This window comes from Condylura cristata, unplaced genomic scaffold (genome assembly GCF_000260355.1).
Source record: "Condylura cristata isolate star-nosed mole 26May11 unplaced genomic scaffold, ConCri1.0 scaffold00008, whole genome shotgun sequence".
Classification (NCBI taxonomy): Eukaryota; Metazoa; Chordata; class Mammalia; order Eulipotyphla; family Talpidae; genus Condylura; species Condylura cristata.
This window is the reverse complement of record NW_004567109.1, coordinates 51,722,228-51,729,634: the sequence shown is the minus strand read 5'-3', so window position 1 is coordinate 51,729,634 and position 7,407 is coordinate 51,722,228. Positions and strand designations below refer to the sequence as shown.

Here is a 7,407-nt window from a genome sequence, read left to right as displayed (position 1 = left end):
GGTGAGCGCCGGCACCTGGCTCGGCGCCCCGCTTCTGTGCGAAGGGCTCGACGCGGCGGTTGCGGCCGTTGGAGGAGGCCGGCGAGCGTTGACCCCGACTCCCTGGAGGAGAAGGTGGGAGGTAGATGCCCGCTGGGGGACTTCTCGCTCTATGGGTCTCTGCGCTGCACCTCGGCGAAGGCTCCAACCGAGGGATCCCAAAACCCACTCCGGGATGGAGAGAGGGTGACGTCTGGCGTGGAATGACGAGCGACTGGGGGATGTGGGGGAGGAGGATGGCAAATTTGGGGGGTGCGGTGCCCCCTTGCAGAGACTGCGGGACAGGAGGGCTTTGGGATTTGGTAGCGCGTGCCACCAGAGGCAGGCATTAGAATGAGTTACTGGGTTACCCGCGATCCTTGCAGGGGGAGAGAACCCCCGATGATGGGCTAGTTAAAAGTCTAGGGGAAGAACTTACATCATTTAAAGGGGCAGGCATGTCTGAGGATATTTTGGTGTAGAATTTTATAGTAAACTACAGCAAACCTTATTGTGAGCTCCCGACCCTCTTGGGAGGGAGCCTGTGTTGCTCCTCCAGTTATGCAAGTCATTTGGGCCCAGGAAACGGAATCACTGCATGGTTTGCTCTCAGCAGTGAAAGAGTGGACTCTTTGGATTATTACTCCATTGTAAGGTCCATCCATAGCCGTTATCGCCAAATTGCATGGCTGCAGCGCTGATGTTGCAAGGTTTGTTGGATCTGAGAGAATTGAGATTTCCCTTTTTTAAAACCCCATACGACCTGAGGTTTTAGAGGCTTCCTTGGAGGGTGGATGAGATGTGAGGGGCCTTCCTGGACTTTGAAATTGCTGGACTCCGGTAACAATAAAGATTAGAATCTAGGTCTGAGTTAGGGATACCTTGGAACCCTTATGCTGCAGGAGGGTTTGATTTACAATTCAGATAGAAGAAAATTCTGCCACTCTTGATCCTGAACTGGAATGGTTGGGTATGACTTAACATATTTAGGAGATAACATTTGAAAAGAAATAGTGACCTGGAGAGGGAAAAAAATGACTATGAAGTTTAGGTCAACTGTCTTGATTTTTAGAAGCTAGAGGTAGATTTATGAACTTGAATTCATATAGCAAAACTTAATCCAGAACTACCGTAACTTATATCCCAGAGCTATCATAACCTACAGGTATAGGGAATTCAGGTAGTCCATTGAAACAAAGAAGTAAAATGTACTAATTAATTTGACAGCATACAGTGGTCTGCTTGCTGGCATTGAAATTTTCTCAAATACAATGGTTCTTTGAAAAGAAGACTAGGGATTGATAGTTAAAGTGAAGACTTTTGGTGACTTGCTAGGCCTCTTTAGCCAAGTCATTGTATATCTTCGCTTCCCTTCTCTTTCCCCATCTGTACAATGGAGATAATAAAGCCCTAGGATTAAGTCATATGGGTTGAGGCAGCTTGAAGATAACTGTGGGGACTTATTTTGGGGTGAAATGTGAAGTTCTCATAACACGTTGCACCTTGTGGCACCACCTGTTAAAGTGCATTATTTTCCAAACATGCTTGTGGCGGTGTAATGTTTGGGTGAGGCTGAGATGGGATATGAGAAAACTAAAATGTTAATTGTTAGGATGATTGGCCAGAGGCCCCAAAGCCAACACAAAGTTGGATTCTGTTCTTGGGTACTCCATGAAACCTGACATAGCTGCCCTTTGACAAAATTGATTTTGACAGGTTTTGTAAAGGTCTCCGTTTATAAATAGACCTTTGTTTTCTATTGTAGAATGAACCCAGATAAAAAGGTGTAAAAGACACTGTCCCAGAATTTTCTTTTAATTCTTTTTACATGTGTAAATAGAGGCAATTCCAAAGCTTTTTAATGTGCTGTTTTCTTCTTTTACAGTACTTGTGAATAAATCCTGTTGGTTTGATTATTTGCTCAAGAAACAAAGGATTTTTATAATTTGTGGATTTTATGTTCTCGGTAATGATGACCATCATTAGCTGGTTATGAAGGTACAAATTATCTTGGTTTTGCAAGTGTATGTGTTGAGATAGAGTGCTTCACTCCTAATTGGTAGTGGAGTCAGTCTAAAAGTATTTACTTTTCATAGTGGGTCAATCGTACGTATTGCTAGCATATGTAGAGAATTATGCTTTAATAACTTATCCTTTAAATAAACTTTTAACACTGAACTGCAACTTGCTAGACCTAAGCATAAAAATGAGTGTCACTGGGAAGAACTTGTTTTTTAGGACATTTACATTATAGTAAGGGAGACAGCAGAAATAGGAAAAGCTGCAACCACAGGAAGGCTTTAGAAAAAAGAATTTGAGCTTGACTGCACTTAGGAGGAAGTGTTCACCCGGCGAACCTGTGTTGGCATGTTCTGTCATTGGGGCAGTCCAGGTGCTTTGAGATTTGGAGCCCGGTTGGGGGGAAGGGAGGATTTAGTGATAAGATTGAAGAAGGAGCTATGACCTTTGACTGTTGGAGACCAGCTCCAACTATTGAGGTGTCTCTGAGGCAAGACAGGCAGAACCCTAAGGTGGGAAGGCATCTGCGAGCAGAGATTCCTAAAAAGGGGAGAAGGAGAAAAAGGAGAAAGGGGGGCGAGGAAGACACGGGAGTCAGAGTTGGGTGCAAGTCTTCCTGTTCTGCCTTTAGCAGAGGTTTATTTTATACATTAGGAGCAAGCAGTGGGATGACATCAGCACAGGAACTGGACTGAGAGATTACAATCATCTTTTTTTTCTAGGAACAGTTTAGGGTCGTATTGCCCTTTAGCTGAGATATAACATTCCAAAATCAATCAAGGTAAAAAACAGATACATAAGTGCACAAAGTCTATGACTAATATTACTATAGTGGAGATCAACTAAGATAGAAGTCCCTTAAACCTTATCTACTACTTAATGGGTTTTTGTTTTTCTGCCTGAGTCATCCTGGGAGACGGAAGAGGAAATTCCTTGCTAATCAAATCTCTGAATAGGAAACATAGGTGAATTTCTTTATCTAAATACTACATAGTAGAATCCTGAAAAACTAGCCAGAAGACTTTTGTGGATTCCTTTAAGGTGTATCAGGTGGAAAACTTGATTAGTTTAAAAAACAGGCAACTTGGATGAATTTCCACATCTAAAGGCCAAACAATAGGAAGTTTGAGTAATTCTTTAGAAGCTGAATAGAAGCCTAGGTGAAATAATAGAATGATAAGATTTGGGTTTTCCTCCATCCAGCAGTGAGAGAGACTTTGCAAAAACAGCCCTTTTGCTTTTACTTATCAGTCAGTAGTCAAGTCACTTGACTTCAGGGGAATTTTTTACCCTGGTACAGTGCTTGCTTGTCAGGGCAGGTAGGCCTTGTGTGGCTGAGGCAGTCCAATTGTAAGCTGAAAGTTGCTCAGAATATTTTGATATTATGATTATACAAAAAAGGGAGGTCATAACATAAGTTAGCGGTGGAAAGTCTGATTTTTCAGAGCTTTTCCCAATCTACCCGGAATCTGTCAGATGATAGACGTTGCATAGCTTGTGTCATTTGACTAATGGTAATAGGAAACCATTTAAAAGGTTTTATCTGGGGGAATTATATTTGATTTTTACACTGAAAGGGTATTTCCACCAAAATCAGTAATTTTAATGATCCAAACATGTTTGGAACATAGAAAACCTTAGTAACTCATGAGAAACAACATCCTCCCCAGTAAAGACTTGAAAACTATATCACTTATGCCCCCCACCCCCAAGCTATGGAAGAGGGGAAATGCTTATTTATGAAACCTACCTCTGTTGCATATCCTCTACTTCTAAAATTGAGGGAGTTAGGGATACAAAATACAGCCCCATTTCAAGGAACTGGCAATACCTTATGTGAGAGAACACAAATACAGTGCAGAACAGAATATGGGTATCATAAGAAGCATGAAAATGTCAGGCCCTAGCAGTGCATGAGTCTGAAATGGAGAGGATAGAGATTATCTTTTAAATTAAAAGTAAGCTTTTAAGTAGAAGTTAAACTGCAACATCTGAACTGTCAGGACAATGTGAGCTATTTACAGTTTTCATTTTTCAGCCTCCCTCACACTTTACTTCTCCTTCTCTTTACTTTTCTCCTGTGTTTGAACACCATAACTTCTAGTGATGTGACCTTGAGCAAGTTAGTACTTACCCTCCCCTGTACCTTAATTATCTAATTTGTAAGTTAGGGATAGAAATACTGTTTTATTGGATTGTGGTTAAATAGGGAAATAATGTCAGTATATAGAACAGTGCCTAGAAATACAGCTTACACTTCTTGAGCACTAATTATTATTTCTGATTGATATAAAAAATGTTGTAATTGAATAAGAGCTAACTTAAGGACAGGATTTGTGGGTTTTTGTGTTTTTTTTTTTTTTTTTAGTTCCCAGTGGATCTGTATGAGCATCAAATAAAAACCTTTATATTAACACCCTGTTAAATTAAGTTTTTAAACAAGTTTATTATCTTCTTATTTGCTGATCACTTTCTGTAATTCAGCTTCCATTTTCATCCCACCACAATATCTAAAAGTCCCATTATGATGGGAGGAGATTGCTGGAATATTGTTCTAAAAGAATTGTAGCACTAACATGATTTTAAAACTATATACAGAGTTTTGGGTAGCCAGCTGATACTTCTAATCCAAGATGGATACCAACTCTTGTCTGTTTGGAAAGTCTTTGTGATGAATTTGTCAGTCTTTTGCCAATGAATTAAAATCTTTTTGAGACCTTTTAACATTATTTTTTTGAGTCTATCTGCAACTTTTAGAAACAGCTGCCTACTTAAGATTTAGGATATAAAAGCAAAAAGGCATCTTAGATATCATCAATAAATATAGCCCACTATCAGCTGTGTTAATTTATGATGATGAAATTGATCAGAGAATTTTTATCATTTGCTCAGGACACTTGGGTGTCAAGTCTGAGACTTTGGATTCAAAAATAGCTAGTTTGTGTCCTTAACTTTCAGGCTAAAGAGCTGGGGTTTTAATACCCATTTTCCAGATTTGTAATTGGGTAAGTGACCTACCTAATTCCTCGGCTTCAGATTCTTCCATCAGTGAAAGTGTTGTCTCTGCTCCAGGAGCCAATGTAAGGGTGGGGGATTTAGCCATGAGCCCCATCTGTATGCATGCAGTAGATTCTTGGAGTTGTTCTGTTCTGTCTTTACAGTTTCATGTACTTAGTGCAGGTCTGAATTTCCTGTCTGTCGGTCTTTACACATTTGTGGATGGCTTCATGCATCCTCTTACGCTCTCCCCCCAAATGCCTTTTTCCACAATTTTTATATGTTAGGGTTACTGATTTTGGATTGTGACTCACGTCAATTTCATCCCTGAATTGCAGTAATCAGGCCTGAGACCCAGGGCTCTTGTTGTCTCATAGCCAGGTGGGATGGGTAGGATTCAGAATCGGTTTGAAATATCTGAGGAATGTTAAAAGATTTTTCTTCTTAAGATTTATTTATTAAAGCATACAGAATTGAGATATAGGCCAGAGATGCAGGGGTGGTGAGAGGCTTCACCATAGACAGAGTGGGGAGCAGGAAAGGCCGATTGACAAAGTACACTGCTGAGGGGAGCAGCAAGCGGTTCAGGAGAGGTCTGTGGTGCCATGTGGTCACCTCCCGTGCGGGGATGGAACTCATGTTGGAGTGGCTTTAGCTTCTTAGTGCTGTGCTTTAACCTACTGCACCACCAGGGAGGGCTCTAAAAGAAATTTTTTTAAGGACTTCAGGTGCAAAAAATTAGATTAGTATCAATTGATGGCTCATGACTCAGTCACATAATCGATTCATTTGTTTTATTTTAATAATAAATTGACACCACCTAACTTAAAACTAGGACCTTAATAGTGGTTTCTGTATAACCGTGTGGGTTCCTTTGCCCATTTTTCCGACTTACCTCACCTTAGGCAATGGAGTCCTCTATTCATTATTCTCTTGGTGTCTTCCCCCAAACTTGGTGTCTTTTTGAAGATAGTTTTATTGCATGTGTAATATTTCTGTACACATATAATTACAATCTGTGTGTTAAATGCCCTGTGCCCTGAGATTTATAATGTTGGAATTCATTGACTGACCGTGGTATTGATGTGGTATTGCTGAAGTTTATATTGTGTGTCACTGAAATTTTCTGACTACTGCATTGTATCCCTTTATGCAGATAGGCTGTTTAACCTTTCTTTTACTGGTGGATGTTTGGGTTGCTTCCAAGAGTTATGCTTTTGTATACTTTGATGTTGTGAGATGCTGCTGTTTGTGTTCACACCTCTTGACATACATATGCAAGAGTTTCACTTGTGTTTATGTCTAGAAATGGACTTGTGGGTTATAGAATATGTGAATGGGACATGAATTTCAACTGCTATATGGTTTGCTTTTCAGATGTTCCCCCCACCCTCCAAGATTTACTAACTCCTAGCTGGGGACATGCTCTTGGAATGTTATTTTCAACTTTCACTTAGCTCTTTGGAAAACTTTTACAATATTGGAATCCATTCGGTTGCACCCTCAGGTTGTAATTCCTTTTTGGTATTCTGCAAATTGCATAATGTTGAACCACAGTCTGTAGAGTACAAGTGTTCTCAGTCTTTGTCAGAATAGCATGAAGGGTTAAATTTGCACTTTTGACATGTGCCCAGGTCCTAATGATGCTACTAGTCTTGGGACTATAACCCAAGTTATACTAAAACCCAGCTTGAGAGCCAGTGATTGAATTTGGGCTCACTCATTGAAGAAACTCTTACAGATAAATGATTTAATTATTACAGAACAGATAAATGAATTTTGTTTTGTTTCTTTTATTTCAATTACTTTTGGTAACTTTTGTTACCTTTTACTTATTTTAGAAATAAAATACCAGTAAATGGTAACTTGCTTTGGTCTTTGTAGTTGACCTCCAACCCTACAAAGTAGGACAAATTTTTAAGCAGTGCTGCTATATATGTACATTAGAAGAATTTGAAATTAGTGTGCCCTCTGTAAATGTTCATGCTCTTGATTCATCCACTGAGTCACCTTGCTGCTTCTCTAAACTGGCATTCATCAAGTTTTGATTGAAAGTCCCTAGCAGCGTAGCTGAAGGTACTGCTCTTGCTTGTCAAAATATTTTAACAACATGCAACACACTTTAGGTGGACGTTCATTCAGCACACTTCATTGAGGTCAGCCTTGGGTCAGTTCTCATACCTCATACCAAAGTGGGGACAATCTATACAACATCAGGCCTGCTGGTCAGGAAACCAGCATAGGTGGTAGAAGAGAGGTTTTCTTTACCAACAGATTTATAATGAAACTGAATGCAAAGTGTGCTAGAAGCACAAAGAGAAGATTATGGCAGTTTGGGCCTCTACAGTCACTAGGTTTTTCAGAAAAGAAATC

General features: G+C 40.0%; 1 protein-coding gene across 4 annotated transcripts in view; it reads left to right on the top strand.

Annotated features, from left to right (window-relative positions):
* Positions 1 to 39: 39 nt before the first annotated feature.
* SSX2IP (synovial sarcoma, X breakpoint 2 interacting protein) overlaps positions 40 to 7,407 on the top strand; it is a 34,704-nt gene continuing 27,336 nt past the window's right edge. For 3 of the 4 annotated variants that reach the window (XM_012722653.1, XM_012722652.1, XM_004679167.2), the window contains exon 1: positions 40 to 114. The gene's annotated coding sequence lies outside the window, so the exon portion shown is untranslated. Of the gene's footprint in view, positions 115 to 1,903; positions 2,017 to 7,407 lie in introns of all 4 variants that reach the window. The other variant, XM_012722651.1, reaches the window with a different exon arrangement.